Raw genomic sequence first — 18,969 nt, forward strand, 5'->3', positions numbered from 1 at the left:
TAATCGTTAATATTAATATTGTATAGATATATGTATATATATATAACAGATAATATATGTATAATATATGTATAACAGATAAATAGATATAATACGGATATTTATATGCATCATACTAATAAATGTGTATGACAACCATAGAATCAAAAATATGTTCAAGAATTACCAACTGTATTTGATTGTACCTGCTAATCCTAAATTTTGCTACTAAATCGAATAAAATCTCGGATCCAGCCAAGGTTTGTTACAAGTCCATATCAGTTTTATTTTTTTATATTTATTTGGTTGTTTGTTCTTCCTTGTCTTGTACTAAAGGCTGTCACTACTTTATCCTATAAAGGAATCGTATTGTTAAAATCTTGCAATCACCCCATTTCCATATTCAATTAAAATTCAATACAACTTTGTCTGGTTGAATTCAAAAACTGAAACCCAAACAAACTCGAACAACTATTGCTACTATACTTCTAATTCTATTTTTCTGTTTGAAACCATCCTAACAACCTGCAACGTTTATTTATTGCTACTTCTGTTCGACTTCAACTATCATGTATCTTCCTCTCTTTCTCATAATCATCACCGGCATCATATACTAATCGCCTCCGTCGCCACCCATTTCCTTTGTTTCTGTTGTAAACCGAAAACAACCATCTTGATCAACCTACACCACATCTCTTTATCCCTCTTGTTTCGACAACCCACAACCCATCGACAAACACCCATAACCCATCAAGACCCCTCACAATCAAACCGAACCATTCTACTCCAACAGTAACATGAACTTCAAGTTATGGTACTGTTATGCAAAACCCATTTAAACACCACCATGCATACCCAATATGATTTGTTTTCTGTGTCCGGTCAAATTACCTCAAACCACTATTTCCTGTTAAATATCGAGTACCACCCAAAAACCCTTCTTCATGTTTCTTTTTTTTCAAACACCACCGAGTACTACGCAAATTTACTACCTATGATTTCTGTTTCTTCAACCACCAACCACTACCTTCAAGCATCACCAATCCCCACTAACACAAATACCACCATCGGGTATCATCACATCCAACACCACCCTAACCGTTTCCTCTTTCTCCCTTCTGTCATGAGCCACTATTGTGGCAGCCCGTAACCACACACCACCATTACTTAACCTACTACCGCTGCAGATACTTATGTTCTATTTATAATTGTTTTAAAGGCAAACTAGGCTGCTGTAATTCCTCTCGATAGATAAGAATAATGATGACCATAAATTATGCAAAAGTGACGAGTTAATGGGATGATAGGTGGATTGTAGGGTAGGAAGGTATAATCGATATCTTTGTTGCAAGTGGAAGGGAAATTTTGGAACGGGCTGGACAAAGACATTCATTCCACGCACTAACACATTTAACAAATTAAAGGCACCGACTATCTGTTATTTTATTGACTAAATTTAGTGGGTCGATTAAACTGTATTTGGGATTGGGCTTTAGAAATTCAATTGATTAAATTAATTGGGTTATCAACGTGTGGGCTTGAGAAAAATAGTGGTGGGTCGGTTGTGAAACAAGAAATCACAAGAAAACTTCTTGTTTCGTTAACGCTCGATATTATTGATGATGTGATGATGTATGGGGATATGATGACACATGATAGTAATGACGATGATTATAGATAATAATGGTGAGACTTAATGTTTAAGTATGATGATAAAGATGATTAAAGAGTTAGATGATGTTAAACGGGTTCGTATACATTAAGTAAATGATCACGCAAGTTTTAACTAAAACAAACTGATGGATATATGGTTGGAAGTGTGTGACGAGAGGTCGTGGGTTCGAGTCCCTGTTTGTCAAATTCTTTTTGGAAAAGCTGTTAAAGGTAGAATACTCGTTACTTTATTTACTACTATTATTATTATTACTAGTATTATCATAAAATTATCGTTCTTTATAAAAATTATCATATTTTTTTTAATCATTATTATTAATAAAAGTATTGTCATCAAAAATACCACTTTTATAAATATTATTATTAAAAATATTATTTCAATATTATTATTATTTTTAACCTTATTATTATTATTGTCATTATTATTATAATTACTATTATTAGTATTATTATTATTATTATTATCATAAAGGATACAACTTCTTATTTATTATTTAATAATATTTTTTTTTATCAAATAACTATACATAATACATAAAACTGAACTATATTTCTATTTAACATACATAAAATTTAATATTTATGAAACATATGAGTTATTAACACAAAGAAAATAAAAATATATAAATTATTCTATTTCAATTATATGTGTTAATATATATATACTTGATATAGGTTCGTGAATCCGAGACCCACCCTATATTTGTTCAATGACGATATATGTATTTTTACTACAAAATACAGTATGGTGAGTATATAGTCCATTTTAAACTTTAAATATTTTTGGGCTGTGAATACATGCGCTGTTTTTATAAATGATTTACGTTATGGACACAAGTGACTAAAATTACGTTCTACATGGGTTTGAATCAAAAATCCCCTAGCTTGGTAACTTTAACTATTGGTTTATGAACTGGTAGGCGCGAATCCTAAAGATAGATCTATCGGGTTTTACACCCCCACCCAGATGTTGTTCTAGTCACTACTAAACTAGAAGAACGGGTGTTTAGTACTTCGAGGTTAACGGAACGCACTTGATTCGGTGCACATATTATTATAACTCAGGGGTACACACTCTTGTTAAGGCTAGTTACCAGGTGCCCACTGCTTGGAATGCTTTTTATACACTTGCGAGTGTATTATATTTTTATATATGAAATCTTGTGGTCCATAGTTATAACGCTGCTAGCATCAAACCTATATATCTCACCAACTTTATGTTGACATTTTAAAGCATGTTATTCTCAGGTACGAATTGAGTCTTCCGCTGTGCAATAGCTTATATTAAGGACCTTACTTGGAGTCGATCATCGCAATGGGACCAACTGTTGAAGACTTTGTCCGGGAGGATTAGTTCGGGTCTCTACAAAATGATATTACGAACAGGTTCGCCGGTAAGTGCTTCAGGATCTTCGCCAAGAGGGCAATATGGTGGATGAAAGGGGTCACCTACTTCTTGTCTCTAATGATTTAGTAGACTACGAACCCATCAGATGAATTGGGGATGGCTGATTGGTTGATTCATTCATTCTGGTGACGCTGCTTTCGGAGCTTAGGTGAACATCCATGTCGGATTAGATGTCAGGTTCCGAAGAACTTGAACTAGTGACGAGTTCTATTTCGTACGATTGAATAAAGGATGTTTCGATATGAAATGATTTTTAGCTACCGAATGGTATTCTAATTACATAGAGTATCTATATATATAGAACAAAAGATTTCGTAGATTACGGAGGAATCTTCGGAATATATCAAACAAAGTTTATAGTAACAAATACGCTAAGATATGAATTAGCAGATACGCTAAGATATGAATTTTGTCTATACACTATTCATGCAATCAATACAATAAGATGTGTCTTGACTAAGAATGATAAGCAAGTGATTTTCGACACGAAATGATAAGCAAAACATTTGACATGCAGACACGGTCAAAGTCTAGACCCACTAATGCATCTAAACAACTAATAGTTAGACACACTAATGCAAGACCTGGTTCGCTAAGACCACTGCTCTGATACTAACTGAAAGGACCCGTTCATAGGACCCGTTCATATACATTATAAATGATTCACAATAGTTGATTACATCGTGAGGTACTTGACCTCTATATGATACATTTTACAAACATTGCATTCGTTTTTTAAAAGACAAACTTTCATTACATCGACAGTTGACGGCATGTATACCATTTCATAATATATCCAACTATAATTGACTTAGTAATAATCTTGATGAACTCAATGACTCAAATGCAACGTCTTTTGAAATATTTCATGAATGACTCCAAGTAATATCTCTAATATGAGCAAATGTACAGCGAAAGATTTCTTTAATACCTGAGAATAAATATGCTTTAAAGTGTCAACCAAAAGGTTGGTGAGTTCATTAGTTTATCATAAATAATCATTTCCGATAGTATAATAGACCACAAGATACTCATATTTCAAAAACAATCTGTGCAGGTCTGCTCACTACTAGAAAATCATTCATATGATATATAAACACATGGTAATCGACCTTAACAAGATGCATATAGAATATCCCCCGCATACCGATATTTCGCACGGTCATGCAAAAGCATACAAACAGGCCACTCTTTTAAATATAATGGTTGTGTACACCTCACAAACAGATCATATCTTTTAAAGCTGGCGGTTGTATACCTATTTCGAAGTACTAAAGCAGTTCAAATTCTCTGACTGGGGCTTGTGAGTGCCCATAGATCTATCTTTAAGATTCGCGTCAATTAGGAGCTCAGTTTCCTGATTCTTAGATTACCAGACTATAAAGGGGTGATATCCGGTGTACTCGTAACTCAATTGTAGAATGTTTTTAAGTACTTGTGTCTATTTTGTAAAACAGTTATAAAACAGCGCATGTATTCTCAGTCCCAAAAATATATATATTACAAATACATTTAAAAAGGGAGTAATGAAACTCACACATATAAATATTGTAAAATAGTTAATAAAGCATTTGCATGTATTTTCAGCCCAAAAATGTAAAAGGTAAAAAGGGCAAATGAAACTCACTATATTGTATTTTGTAATAAAAATACATATGAAGACATTGAACAATGCAGGGTTGGCCTCGGATTCACGAACCTATATTATTTGTATATATATTAAAACATATAATCGTAATCAAATAAATTTATATATTATTATTAAAGATGTATTTGTTATATTTAATAATTTATAAGTTTCTTTATTTATTTATATATTTTCATTTTATATATAGAAATATTAATGTAGTTAAATTTTGTAATTTAGATATATATTTACTTTTTTTATATATAATCTTTATTTATATACTTATAATCTTAACAACGTTATTAAAACTTTTATTTTCATAATCAATATTATTTTTATAATAATGATATTAGATAATACTTGTTAATAATAATAATGATAGTTTTTAATTATAAAGGCAATCTTGTTATGTATGAAATTTTCAGTACAAAAGTTAATCTTGATACTAATAATAATAAAAATGATAATAATAATAATAATAATAATAATAGTAATATCTATAATAATAATATCTATAATAAAAATACTTTTACTAATAATGATGTTAATAATGATATTACTAATAATAATGCTTCTAATAATAATAATAGTAATAATATATTATTTAGATTATGACTTAATTATAGTTTTACTCATTTTCATATTTGTATTCATAATTAATATGCATATAATTATAATCATTACTATAAATTTTTATCATAATACTAATAATAATAATAACAATAACTAATAATAACAATAATATTAACAATAATAATAATAATAATAAAAATGATAATAATAATAATAATAATAATAATAATAATAATAATAATAATAATAATAATAATAGAAGTAAAGATAACAAGGTATACCCTTTAAACTCCTTTTCTAAAAAGAATTGGCCCAATCGAGGTTCGAACCCCCGACCTCTTGAATACCCGACACTACACCAGACCATCTGCTCCATTTCATTTATCTGTTTTAAAACCCACTCGAATATATATAGCCCGTATAACTGTCTGATTACTTTCTTCTTCTTAGGTTTCAAACTAAAATCAAACAGATGAGTTTTACAAATCAAAATAACAATACAAATATATTTTTTATTCTTCAGTATACTAATAATATATTAATATTAATGCTTAAATAAAAAAAATATAAAAAAATGAAAACAGCAACTGCTGCTGTGCTGTTCGTAATGAAGAAAAAAAAATTTAACTTTTAATTTGTGGAACGTTTTAGATAAAGCTTACAACACCAATTGTGTTTTAATTCATTCCCTAAAACTTTCTAAATTGTCACTTTAACTGTAATCATAACAGATATCACGAATTTGTTTGAAGAACATTAGTTGACTTTTTAAAAACCAAAACTTTGACTCAGCAATTCGAATTCGTTATAAAGAATTGAAAGCTCATTATTTGCAGAAAAATTAAATGAAACATTCCTAACAAAACTACATTTATAGATTTTTAAATTGAATTCGAATTTAGGCTTTTGCTATTCAAAGTTATGAACAATCTAAACTTGAAATTCAATTGAAATTTTTAGAACGTTTTAGTTAGTAATTACAACATGAAATATGCTCTAAACCTTTTCTAGAAACTTTGTGAATCCTCAATTGAACGTTAAACATTAAAACGAACTCGAATTTGATTTTTTTTCATATGTTTGACTTTTTGAAAAATAAGCTTTGACTCGTAAATTCGAGATTAATAGGAAGAATTAGGAGTTGAAAACTTACAAATAGTTAAAATGGATCATTCCTAACAAGACTGCATATCCATATTTTTAAGTTGTGTTTGAATTTGAGTTTTGATTAAAAAGTATAAGAACAGAGGATGACGAGTTGATTTTTGTTTCAATTATAAATGCAGAGGTTGTTATATATAATGAAAGTTTATGTTCTTGATTCTTGATTGACATGGACGTGTAACAAATTCGACAGAAACAAATTCCGTTACAATATTGATGGATATAGCTAACAATTTCGTACGTTTATTAATTTATATAATTAATATATTAATAATAATGATAATAATAATAATAATAATAATAATAATAATAATAATAATAATAATAATAATAATAATAATAAATAATACTGATTTCCTTATTATTTATATATCTCTATTTTTGTATATCTCTTTATTTATTTTTTATAGATTATAATTAATCTTAATATTAAGTATAACTATAATAATAATACACTTAATGTTATAATATTACAAATTTATAATAATATAATAGTAATAATAATATTACGAATGATAATGATAATAATTACCATAAAATGTATAACAATAATATTGTCAATAACAATAATACTAATATTATTAATAATAACAACAATATTAATAATGATAATACTTTATCAATCTATATATATTAATTTCATCTCTATAGATTATTAATAATACTAATATTGATGCTAATATTGGAAGTATTAACAATATTATTATAACAACTATAAATTTTTACTTGTAATTATATTTAATATATTAATTTTACATTTTATTACATATGTAACACTTATTTTGTATAATAACATATTTAAATATTTAACGTTTATATATTTTATATATATTATAATATAATAATTATTAATAGAAATCATATCTATATATGTTCAATTTAAATTACACTAAATACTTATTTTACATATTTGATTTTATTATTTAAATTATATTTTATTACTTTCAATTATTATCTATATATTTACATTTATTTATATATAAATATTTTTATTTACAATATTGATTCGTGAATCGTCGGGAACAGTCAAAGGTCAATTGAATACATGAGCATAGTTTTCAAAGTTTTTGAGTTTGTAACATTACAGACTTTGCTTATCGTGTCAGAAACATATAAAGATTAAGTTTAAATTTAGTCAGAAATTTTCGGGTCGTCACATTGATTTCATCTTAAACCTCGTTTGTATCTTGATAATTACAATCTACGTTCAAACCTTTCATGATTCTTGAAAACACATCAATCGAGAGGATGAACCAACCGCACTTCATCTATGGAAGGAAAAAGTTATGCATATAGTTATGCACCTGAAAACACTTGGAACCTGAGTAAACGTTTAACACGTATCTGTGCTAGCTCCTTTGGCGTTGTTATTACCGAAAATAACTTTGCAATCCCTTTCCAAAGTAGTCAATTTTGTCACAGCTTCAGCAAATCAATTTTGACTTTTCATTCGAATAAACTCTATTATAAGTTTGCTTTTCATCATCGTTACCGGGGAACCTTTTATATTCCGTCACATTATCAGTAAACTTACCAGCAACTTCATTACTCATTGACCTAAGTCTCTTCGAAGAACTATTATATTTGATCATTAAGACCTTATCATATATTCATCCGTATCTTGTAACGAGAACTATCATATCAATTACCGAGAATCAGCGATCAGTATTTTGAATTTTGCAGCGTATTTACATCAACAGTTATATGTATACATATAACATTTATCTCTTAGAATTATGACCTTCCATTATGAAACTCTGAAAAGCACCCAGTCTACAAATCAATACTCCAAATTTTGAAAAAGCTTAATGAAGTAACAAAAACTGTAAACGACTTTAACAGTCAGAAGTTTGATGATAAAGAATAGTATGTTGGCAAAGCTCAGAAAAATGGAAGGTTTAAAACTGGAAAACGAATTGAGAAAACCATGAAGGAGGCTATGGACAAATCACAAATACTAAACCTGCCTTCAAAGAATCCTGATGTTTCTGTTTCTGATGAAATCTTTAGCGAATACCTTACTTCTTAATTGTTTTAAATCATTGTGAATGAATTTCTTCATCATGCTATGATTCTAAAAATTCTAAGATATCATCGTATCTTTCATTATAAATATCTTCCATATTTCTGAAGATATTTTCATAACTACTCTTATCTGAAATCATTTATCTCTTCGTGATATCAGTGTTACCTCAGAAAGGAAATTGTTTTAGTTTCTAAATTCAGAAATTTTCGAGTTTAAAGTATGAATGTTTTTTGAAGTAGTGTTGGGAGCTGAAGCATGAGTTAGTAAAATATAATAACACTTGATCAATGTGATTATATTACAGTAAGTCATGCTGAGTTTCTAATGGGACGTGATGATTCACAGATCATAACGTCATCATGTGCCATGTTACATAACTCTTTCATTATGCTTAACTTCTGAACATATCAAGAAAGTACGTTCTTGATAGTTCTATTCTCAGCGTTTCTGGTAATTTGACAAATCAAATTGTGCTATTACGTTCTTTCTTGTTTAGAACATTAAGTTCATTCGAAACTCCATACTTACGAATTCTGGACCATTACTCGCTTTACTAGAGGTCGAGAAGAGAATAAAAAGGCAAAGAGCTCCAAAATATAAGAGAAAATATAAAGCCCAATAACAACACGGAGGTTACAAACCGTGGATAATAATACGAATAACAATATAAAGACACGGTAGAATTAAGAATAGTATCAGCCCAAGGAAATAGTAGAAGTAAACGGATTTTTCTGGTAGAAGATTGAAAAGAAGGATGACAGAAATGATAATTAGGAAAATATCAAGGATTAGAACTGGATTAAGCAGTTTCACAATCTTTTGGATGTATGAACTAATAAAGAAAGTATAGGAATGGTGAAAATAATGGAACGAAAAAAGTTTAATTTATAATGGAAATATCAGATAGAGTAATGAAGGCAGATCGCCGTATTTAATTATAGAGATCTTAATTTCCTTATTCGCCGAAGAATCAAATCTTTTAGATTTCGAAGTTTTTCTTTAAATCCCTTGAATTCCGGAATTCAACCAAGACAACGTTAAAAGTTAAGAGGCACCTTATTTTCTAAATTCAACCCTGACTACGTCAAAAGTCAAGAAGAATCTTATTTTTCTCAGTTCACTATTTTGTGATAGTTTCACTCGTACTCTTCACAAAATCAAATTGTTTTGTCTATATTAATCGATGATGATAAAACTCTAATTTTCAGCTCGTATGCGTCATGAAAACATACTTATTGTCAGCCATGTCCATCCCAATCAAATTTGGGGACGAAATTTCTTTAACGGGTAGGTACTGTGATGACCCGGAAATTTTCGATCAAATTTAAACTTAATCTTCAAATGATTTAATGTTTCCGACACGATAAACAAAGGCTGTAATGTTGAAATCTCAAAAACTTTGAACTGTGTTTCATATATTCATTTGACCTTCGACTATTCCCGACGATTCACGAACCACTATTTGAAAATAAATACATATATATTTAAATATAAATATATAAATATGAAAGAGAAACTTATGTGATTTAATTCATTTGTGTAAATAAAAATAATATATAATATTACTATAGATCTATATATATATATATATATATATATATATATATATATATATATATATATATATATATATATATATATAGATTTAATCAAGAGGGAAGCACTTTTTTGGGGGGAAGTAATTTTTTTTCGTTTTTTGAAAAAACTTTGTTCACGAACATTATAGATTAGATGAAAATATGAACATTTAAAAAAGATACTTTGTGATGAATGTCATTATTTTGGTGTAAAAATGCTCGAAGAAAAAAATAAAAACATTCAATGCATTGAATATTTTGCTGCTGAGTTTTTTTTAAGGGGTTAGAAATTAGGGTTTAGAAATTAGGGGGTTATAAATTAGGGTTTAGCTATTAGGGTTTAGAAATTAGGTTTTTTGGTTTAGAAATTAGGGTTTAGAAATTAGGGTTTAGATTGAATATTTTAACACGAACGGTTTAGAGTTTAGGGTTTAGGGTTTAGGGTTTTGGGTTGAGGGTTTACGGAGTAAACCCGAAAACCCAAAACCCAAAACCCTAAACGCTAAACCCTAAACTCTAAATCGGGTTAAATTCTAAAATAACACTTCACACAAGATGAAAACAAAACGATGCAAATAAACTCAGCAGCAAAACATTCAATGCATTGAATGTTTTAATTTTTTTATTCGAGCATTTTCCCGCCAAAATAATGACATTCATCACAAAGTGTCTTTTTTAAATGTTCATATTTTCATCTAATCTATAATATTCGTGAACAAAGTTTTTTCAAAAAACGAAAAAATAAAAAAAATAATTTGCTCCCCCTTCCCCCCAAAAAAGTGCTTCCATCTTGATTATGACCCTATATATATATATATATATATATATATATATATATATATATATATATATGATTTAGAATTTATTTAATAAACGCTCGTAGCACTCGGTTGTCATCTTGATAGTTATTAATCAAGTTAAAAATGAACTTATGTGATTTTAAAATAAACGGTGATCCGAAAATGAGTTCTATAAATTTTAGGCTTACTAAAAATGTATTTAGAATTTAGTTATTAAATTTTAACACTTTTTATATTTTACCCATAATTGAGAGGGACAGTTGATTTAATTTTTATTTATTAAATTAATGATTGAATTTTATACCATAATGACCAAAATAAATAAATACATTTAATTTAAAAATTTGGGATTTTTAGGAACACCTTTTTATTTTAACTATTTAGCAATGAACTACGATTTAATATCCGGGTGAAACTGTCGGTAGTATACAACCAACTAATAATCACGGAATGCTAAATTATTGTTGTTGATTGATCTCCACTAACTACCCCTTTGTTGATTGGTTTTCCCTTATGCCTATATTACATATACATATAAATACATATATGCTGAATAAGGAAGTCACCACCTCCCAAAACCATTACTTTCACCAAAACCCACTTGTCTACTTCTCTTATTTTGTTTCTGCGAATAGATAGGTCATCTCAAACCACTTGATTTATGTATATACATATAAGTATGCATACACAGAATATAACTCACATTATATTGTTGCTTCATCCAATCACCCTGCCAATTGAAACCACAACGAACCATTTTTTTTGTTTTGTTGATATGGTTAGATCAAACCCAAACCAAATCACTTATACAGTTTGCAAGTTGTCATATTAATTTAAACATCCTCGATTAACTTGAGGCTCATCCTATCTGTTACTTGGAAGATCATCATCACCATTGTCATGTTTTCACCATTATTACCTCAACCCACTATAACTACATGAAACCCACTTGAAAACTCAATAACCACCTCACCTCATATTAACCGAAGGCCAAGAGCCACCATCATCATATCACCACCCTACGGCCATCAATAAGAACCATTTGTCGAGCAGTTTTTCTGTCGAGACCAACTGCTGCTGTTGCTATTTGAATGATCCCCACACACCACCACAGACCACTATTGTCGAATACTACACTACTACACTCTACAGTTACTATTTCCATGTCATGAAACCTATGTTATATTCACGCTACTGCTATTATGTCATTTCTATTTTTTTCTTCTTCGAATATCAACAACCAACGAAACTGTTGGGGATATGTTGCCAATAACTCAAAACAACCAACACCTTTTATGTTTCTTTCGATTTAAACCCCAAGAACGAAACTGCTATATTGTTTCTGTTTTCAGCATACCATCGAACCACTACCACTCTCGTCACCATAGCCACCTCCATCAAAGCACCCTTTTCCTATTTTCTGGTCACGATAAAACGAGCATAACCTGCATAATTGCAGCCCCTTAACCTGCAACTTTGGGCTCAAGATTAACCCAACAATGTACACTTTCGAAACCAACCAAAAACCCACCTGTTGCTACCATTCTTTTCTGTTTTTAAACGAACTCACAAAGACTCCAACACCACTGTGTACTGCAGCTGCATCTATGTTCTTGATTATGCTCGATGTTATGATTACGAAGTATATGACAGAATTTGATGTAATGATGACGAGATGATTGTGTTATGATGATAATTCACGATGATATTGTTATGTTTCCTGCTGCAATACGATTTCGTTCTATTCCATTAAATTAGCGATGATGATAGTATGAGGATAAATGATATACATAAATTAATGAATAAAGGTGCACATAAGTAAAACAAGTTGCAACATATTGGCCGACCAGTGGGAAGTGGAATGGTCCACATGTGGTTTTTGCTTATCTAATACAGAATGTTATAAAATCTGTTGAAGAAATCTGGTACAAATTTCGTGGGCTTTTTAATCTATTTTAATGGATCGAGATTTAATTAAATAATTGGGCTAAAAGATTAAGCTTACTATGTTGGGCCGTATAATTTATCTTCTGTTGTGTCGAGGCTTATTTTTTTATTGGGCCGAGAAGTTTAGAAATGATGAGGATTAGATAATAGGTTACATGGTAATGACAATTATGACAATGGGTATGATGATGATGAAATCGTGAGATGATGATGTTATGTGCATGATCGTGAGCGATTATGATGATTGATGCATGACGACGATTAGGAGGGTATAATTCCTATTATTATTAGTAATATGATTACTATTAATATTTTTATTAATATTAATATTTTTATTATTATTATTATATAGGTATTATTATTATTATTATTATTATTATTATTATTATTATTATTATTATTATTATTATTATTATTATTATTATTATTATTATTATTGTTATTACTAGTATAAAAGTTATCATTATTATTATTAAGGTTATTAATATAATTATTATCAATATTATTATTATCATTACTAAAATTGACATTATTATAGAAATTATCATTATTAATAAAAGTATCATCATTTTTTTTATTACTAGTATCATTATTATAATAAAATATATGATTATTATTACCAATATTACTATTAATATTATTATTATTATTACAATAAAAATTAGTTATATAAAAATATATTTAACAAAACTATTTTAATATTTTTATATATTTAAAGTATATAAAATAAATATATTTAATTTATTAATGATACATATAATTAAAATAACAACCATATCACTAATAATATGTAAATTTGCTCGATTACAATTATATGTGTTAATATATATACATAAATGATATAGGTTCGTGAATCCGAGGCCAACCTTGCATTGTTCAGTTCCATCGTATGCATATTTTTACTACAAAATATCGTATCGTGAGTTTCATTTGCTCCCTTTTTAAATGCTTTTGCAATATATATTTTTGGGACTGAGAATACATGCGCTTTTATGAATGTTTTACGAAATAGACACAAGTAATCGAAACTACATTCTATGGTTGGATTATCGAACCGAATATGCCCCTTTTTAGCTTGGTAGCCTAAGAATTGGTGTTTATTATAATTGCCACCAATTAACGCGAATCCTAAAGATAAATCTATTTGGCCCAACAAGCCTCATCCGAATTACGGATGCTTTAGTACTTCGATTTATCATGTCCGATGAGAGTCCCGGAATGATGGGGATATTCTATATGCATCCTGTTAAGGTCGGTTACCAGGTGTTCAATCCATATGAATGATTTTTATGCAGATGCATGCTATTTATGAGAAATGAAATGAAAATCTTGTGGTCTATTAAAATTATGGAATGATTGATTACAATAAACTAATGAATTTACCAACCTTTTGGTTGACACTTTAAAGCATGTTTATTCTCAGGTATGAAAGAAATATTCCGCTGTGCATTTGCTCATTTTAAGAATATTACTTGGAGTCATTCATGGCATATTTCAAAAGACGTTGCATTTAGGTCGTTGAGTTCAATAAAGATTATTATTAAGTAAATGACAGATTAGGTCATTTATAATTGGATATTATGAAGTGGTATGCATGCCTGTTAACTTTGGATGAAATGAAAGTTTCTCTTTTAAAAACGAATGCAATGTTTGTAAAATGTATCATTTAGAGGTCAAATGTCTCGCAATATAATCATATGTTATTGTATTCGTCCTTACGGATTAGGACGGGTCGTCTCAGAGTAGATGTGGGTGGGCGGTGGTGGTGGTAGGTGGGTGATGGGTGGAAGTGGATGGTGGTGGTAGGTGGTGGGTGGTGGTGGTAGGTGGGTGGAAGTGGATGGTGGTGGTAGGTGGTGGGTGGTGGTGGTGGTAATAGTGATGGGGTAGTGGGAAGCGGTGGTAGTGGGAGGTGGATGGTGGGGGTAGGAGGTGGATGTGGTGGGCGGATGGTGATGGTTTATGGTTGTGGTGGGTGATGGTGGTAATGTGGGTGATAGTGGGTGGTGGTGGGTGGTAGTGGTGGTACGGGTGGTGGTTGGAAGGTTAGTGATTATGGCAAGTGGTGGTGGATAGTGATGGTGGTGACTAGTGAGTGGTATTGGTGGTTAGTGGTGGAGGTGGTTAATGGTGGTAGTGGTTGGTGGTGGTGACTGTTATTAATGGTTAGTGGCGATGGTGGTCGGTTGTGGTGGTGATTGATGGTGGTGGGTGGTAGTGGTGGTGGGTTGGTAGCTGTGGTGGGTAGAGGTGATTGGTGGTGGTGAGTGGTATTGGTAGTTGTGGTGGTGGGTGGTGGATGTTGGTTAGAGGGTGGTGGTTTGTGATAGTTTTGGATGAAGATGGCGGTGGTGGTGGGTGCTGGTTGGTGGTGGGCGTTGGTGGATGGTGGTGCTGAAGTGGTAGTTTAGATAATATTTTCATGTGAAAAGTGACATATAAGATGCTACTCTCTAATATATAAGTACCATTAATTAATATTAATATCAAAATTACAACAAACTCATTATATAGGTTAGTGTTAAAAACATGAGCAATCTATCTATTTGGTCATGAGTTCGAATCCTCATGCGTGCTGAAATATTGTATTTTTCAGCATGTTCCGTGTAGCTCAGCTCGTGAAGCTCGACTCGTGTTTAAACATACACGAGCATACGAACTATTCGAGCCATAGAACTGATTAACACGTTCGACTATTAAACGAGTTTTCGAGCGAGTCGAGTCGATATTAACCTTTTCATACTCGACTCGTGAAACTAATCGAACACTATTTTTTGTTCAAACTCGGCCCTAGTTCGAACACATCAAAGCTCGAACTCCAAATAGACGAGCTCGAACAAGAGTAGCTCGTTAAAAGTTTGGTTCGTTAACAACCCTAAGCTTGGTACTATTAACAGGGTTAATTGGTCATTTTGCTAATAGTTCAAGGGTGAGAACGGTCATTTGCTAATAGTTTAATATATATAGAGTACTAATCACGTGGGAGGTATCATTTGTATCGTCACCATTTTACTTCATCCTAAAAAATTATGGTGTTCATGCAGTGGTGATTTATTATTTTCGTTACTATAATCTACATTATACGGAGTACTAATCACATGTGAGTTATCATTTGTATCGCCATTTTCTTCTAGTAGTTTGGCTGACGACTTCATCCTAAAAAATTAGGGTTTTCATGTGGTGGTGATTTTTTATTATCATTACTATAATCTACACCATTTTCGTTACTCATCGTGAAAGCAAATGGGCTTAGGGTTTTGCATTTCGTTCTTTGTGTTACGTGTTTGTTAGATTGACATCTTACCGATAACGCGTCAAAATTCATGTTTTTGATCGCGTTATACTATCCATTTATAACACGTTATCAAATAAAACGCCTAAAAATTAGCTTTGATTGGCTTCTTTTGTAGATATAGTAAAAGTGAATCCAATGGCGCAAGAATTGAAGAAAACGGAGTTATAACGAAGAAACCGGAGCCAAAACAGTGAACGATCGAAAAACGCACTCCAGAATAGTATCACGGGACAAAATCAGCCGGTACCCACCAAAAAGGTACCAGGGCCAACACTCGCCGTTGATGTTGGGACCGGGCACCTACGGTACCCACTGGGATAGCACACACGACGTTGGATGAATTCAAAGGTGAAGTAGAATTATTAATATTAATCCTAGAACATGTTATAAGTCTAGAACATGTTGTAAGAGCAGCGAGTGTGTTTAGCGTTTTGGAAAATTTTTTTATCGAAACATTGCTTGAAGCCATCTCTCCCACGTTGTTGCAACATCTCTAAACAACTTCTTCGATGAGACACTACTCGATGCGTTTTGTCCATTTTTAATTTCTTTTCGGTTGCTATTTTGTGTGGTAGAATAAAAAGAAGAGATGTAACATTTAATTTAGGAAGAACTACGATGCTGAAATTTAACATTTTGGACAATATCTAAACGGAATGTTGTATGAAGCTGCCTCTCCCACGTTGTCGCAACATCGCCGTCCAACATCCCCGATGAGAGTCTACTCAACGCGTTTTATCCTTTTTAAATTTGTTTTCTGGTTGCTATTTTGTGAGGATGAAAGAAAAAGAAGAGCTATAAGGTTTGATTTAGGAAGAATTGTGATGTAGAAGAAAAATAATAAAGAAAATGGAGATGATGAAAATAAATGAGGGGAAATAAAAAAAAAAAAATGGAGATGATGAAAATAAATGAGGGGAAAAGGGAGGGTGATGATTTGTGTATAACCACTTTTCATTCATATGCAATTAAATAAATATATTTATTAAAATGTTGTAATGTACAATGACACAATGTCATAAACTATATTTGGTAATGTATAGATAAAAATTAATTTTGTACAAAATCACTCTCGTATTAAAAAACACTAGTTATTCATGAAAAGTTGGATGGTGTAGTCTCTAAGCCGGATTTTTAGAGGTCGGAATGGTTCATCGAAACTAACTGAGTATCAGTTTTTAAGTTTAAAGATGAAGGTTTCTAGTTTTATAGTAATCGTTATTTTTAGTAAAAATATTTCTAAAAAACACAAAAATTCACAAATAAATTAAAATTAAATTAAACGAAATGGATCACTTTCATAAATTCCGCCAGGCAAAAGTTGTGTTCCCAAACATAAAACTCCAAAGTCAAATGCTTGGAAAAAGTGCCTTTTAAAAAGCATGGTGATTTTTTGGTCATTTTTATTGGTTTCTTCTGCTCATTTGGCCTCCCTTGGAATTTACCTGGGTACCCTTCTCGTCGGTGATCATTAAATGGGTAAATGATTCAACTGTGATTTGCACTCCGTAATACTTACCAAGTGGTATGGGTACTTTATTCATTTACACCACCTGAAATCCACTTTACAAGATACGGAGTAGGGATAGCAATGTCCATCATTATTTTCTTACCAACGAATACGTTTTGAACTCTTTCGAGTTATAGCTTAGGGATATGATTTCCAGAGAAAATTTTGATCCGAAGAAGGCAACTCATCTCCTTAGCAAGAAAGTGAATCCATAATAAAACACTACTATTGAATATTCATCTGATCCAATTCATTTAGATACGATATGAGTGATCTAAATAGATTAATAATAGATATTGAAATGAATATGGATGATGTAATATTTTGTGGATCAAATATGAATAACAATTTATCATTCATGAATATATTCATTATCATCCGAAATATATCCATACATACAAATATATACATATATACTTTATAAAATATATGCATGTACTTCTACGTATCAATACATATACATATAACTTATAAAATTTTAAAGTTATTAACAAAAATAAGGGTTATAAAAGTTACAATAATTAAATTACTGTTTTTTAATATTAAATGTCACACATTTAGATTGGTTTAAACGTATATTTACTTATATTGTAACGTATTTTGTTCATTTGAAGTTACACTCGACGACAAATTACAATCAAAACATGTGTATTAAATCAAAACAATAAAGATTATATATTTACATTTGTTATAATTTATATTTCATTTTCAAAATCGCCTTTAGATTAATATCTTATAGAATATACAATGAATATCCATTAAGCCGCTTAACCTATTAGAAATTGAACATATATGGATCTGAATATATTAAAGAACGAAAATTAAATGAATATGACATGTGCGAATCTATGTTTTGGCTTGTGGGGTTACGGATACCACTAGTTTAAAAATGTTGTGTAGAAAATACTTTTTAAAATATATAGAACACTACTAAATTTAAATACAAGATTCATATATTTTTCGAATTTATTGCTTTTCCATTAAACTGTATAAGAAGCCACAAAATTTAACTAGTCGAAAATATGTATATTTTGATTTGTAGTTTTTTAAACATAAACAACAATTAAATAACATTAAAATACAATTACTATTGAAGTTGTGAGATGGTCCAGCGGTTGGTGGCCTGCCTCCTTTAAGGGAGGTCAGGAGTTCGAACCCCGTTGGCTACATATTAAAAACACAATTTCATCCCTGCTATGAAGTATTCACTAATGACACTTTCCCTATATCGTTTGGGGGGTAAAGGGGAGGGGGTTTTACTTGGTCGTGCCCTTGGATTGGTTTCAAGGTTTCCTCCGGGCAGCGATAGGGGCGGGGTTATTATCGCTGCATCAGCATAGTCAAAACGGGAGATGATCGCAACGGGTGGTTTAGTCCCTATCGAGTGAT

Source organism: Rutidosis leptorrhynchoides, chromosome 6, assembly GCF_046630445.1.
Source record: "Rutidosis leptorrhynchoides isolate AG116_Rl617_1_P2 chromosome 6, CSIRO_AGI_Rlap_v1, whole genome shotgun sequence".
NCBI lineage: Eukaryota > Viridiplantae > Streptophyta > Magnoliopsida > Asterales > Asteraceae > Rutidosis > Rutidosis leptorrhynchoides.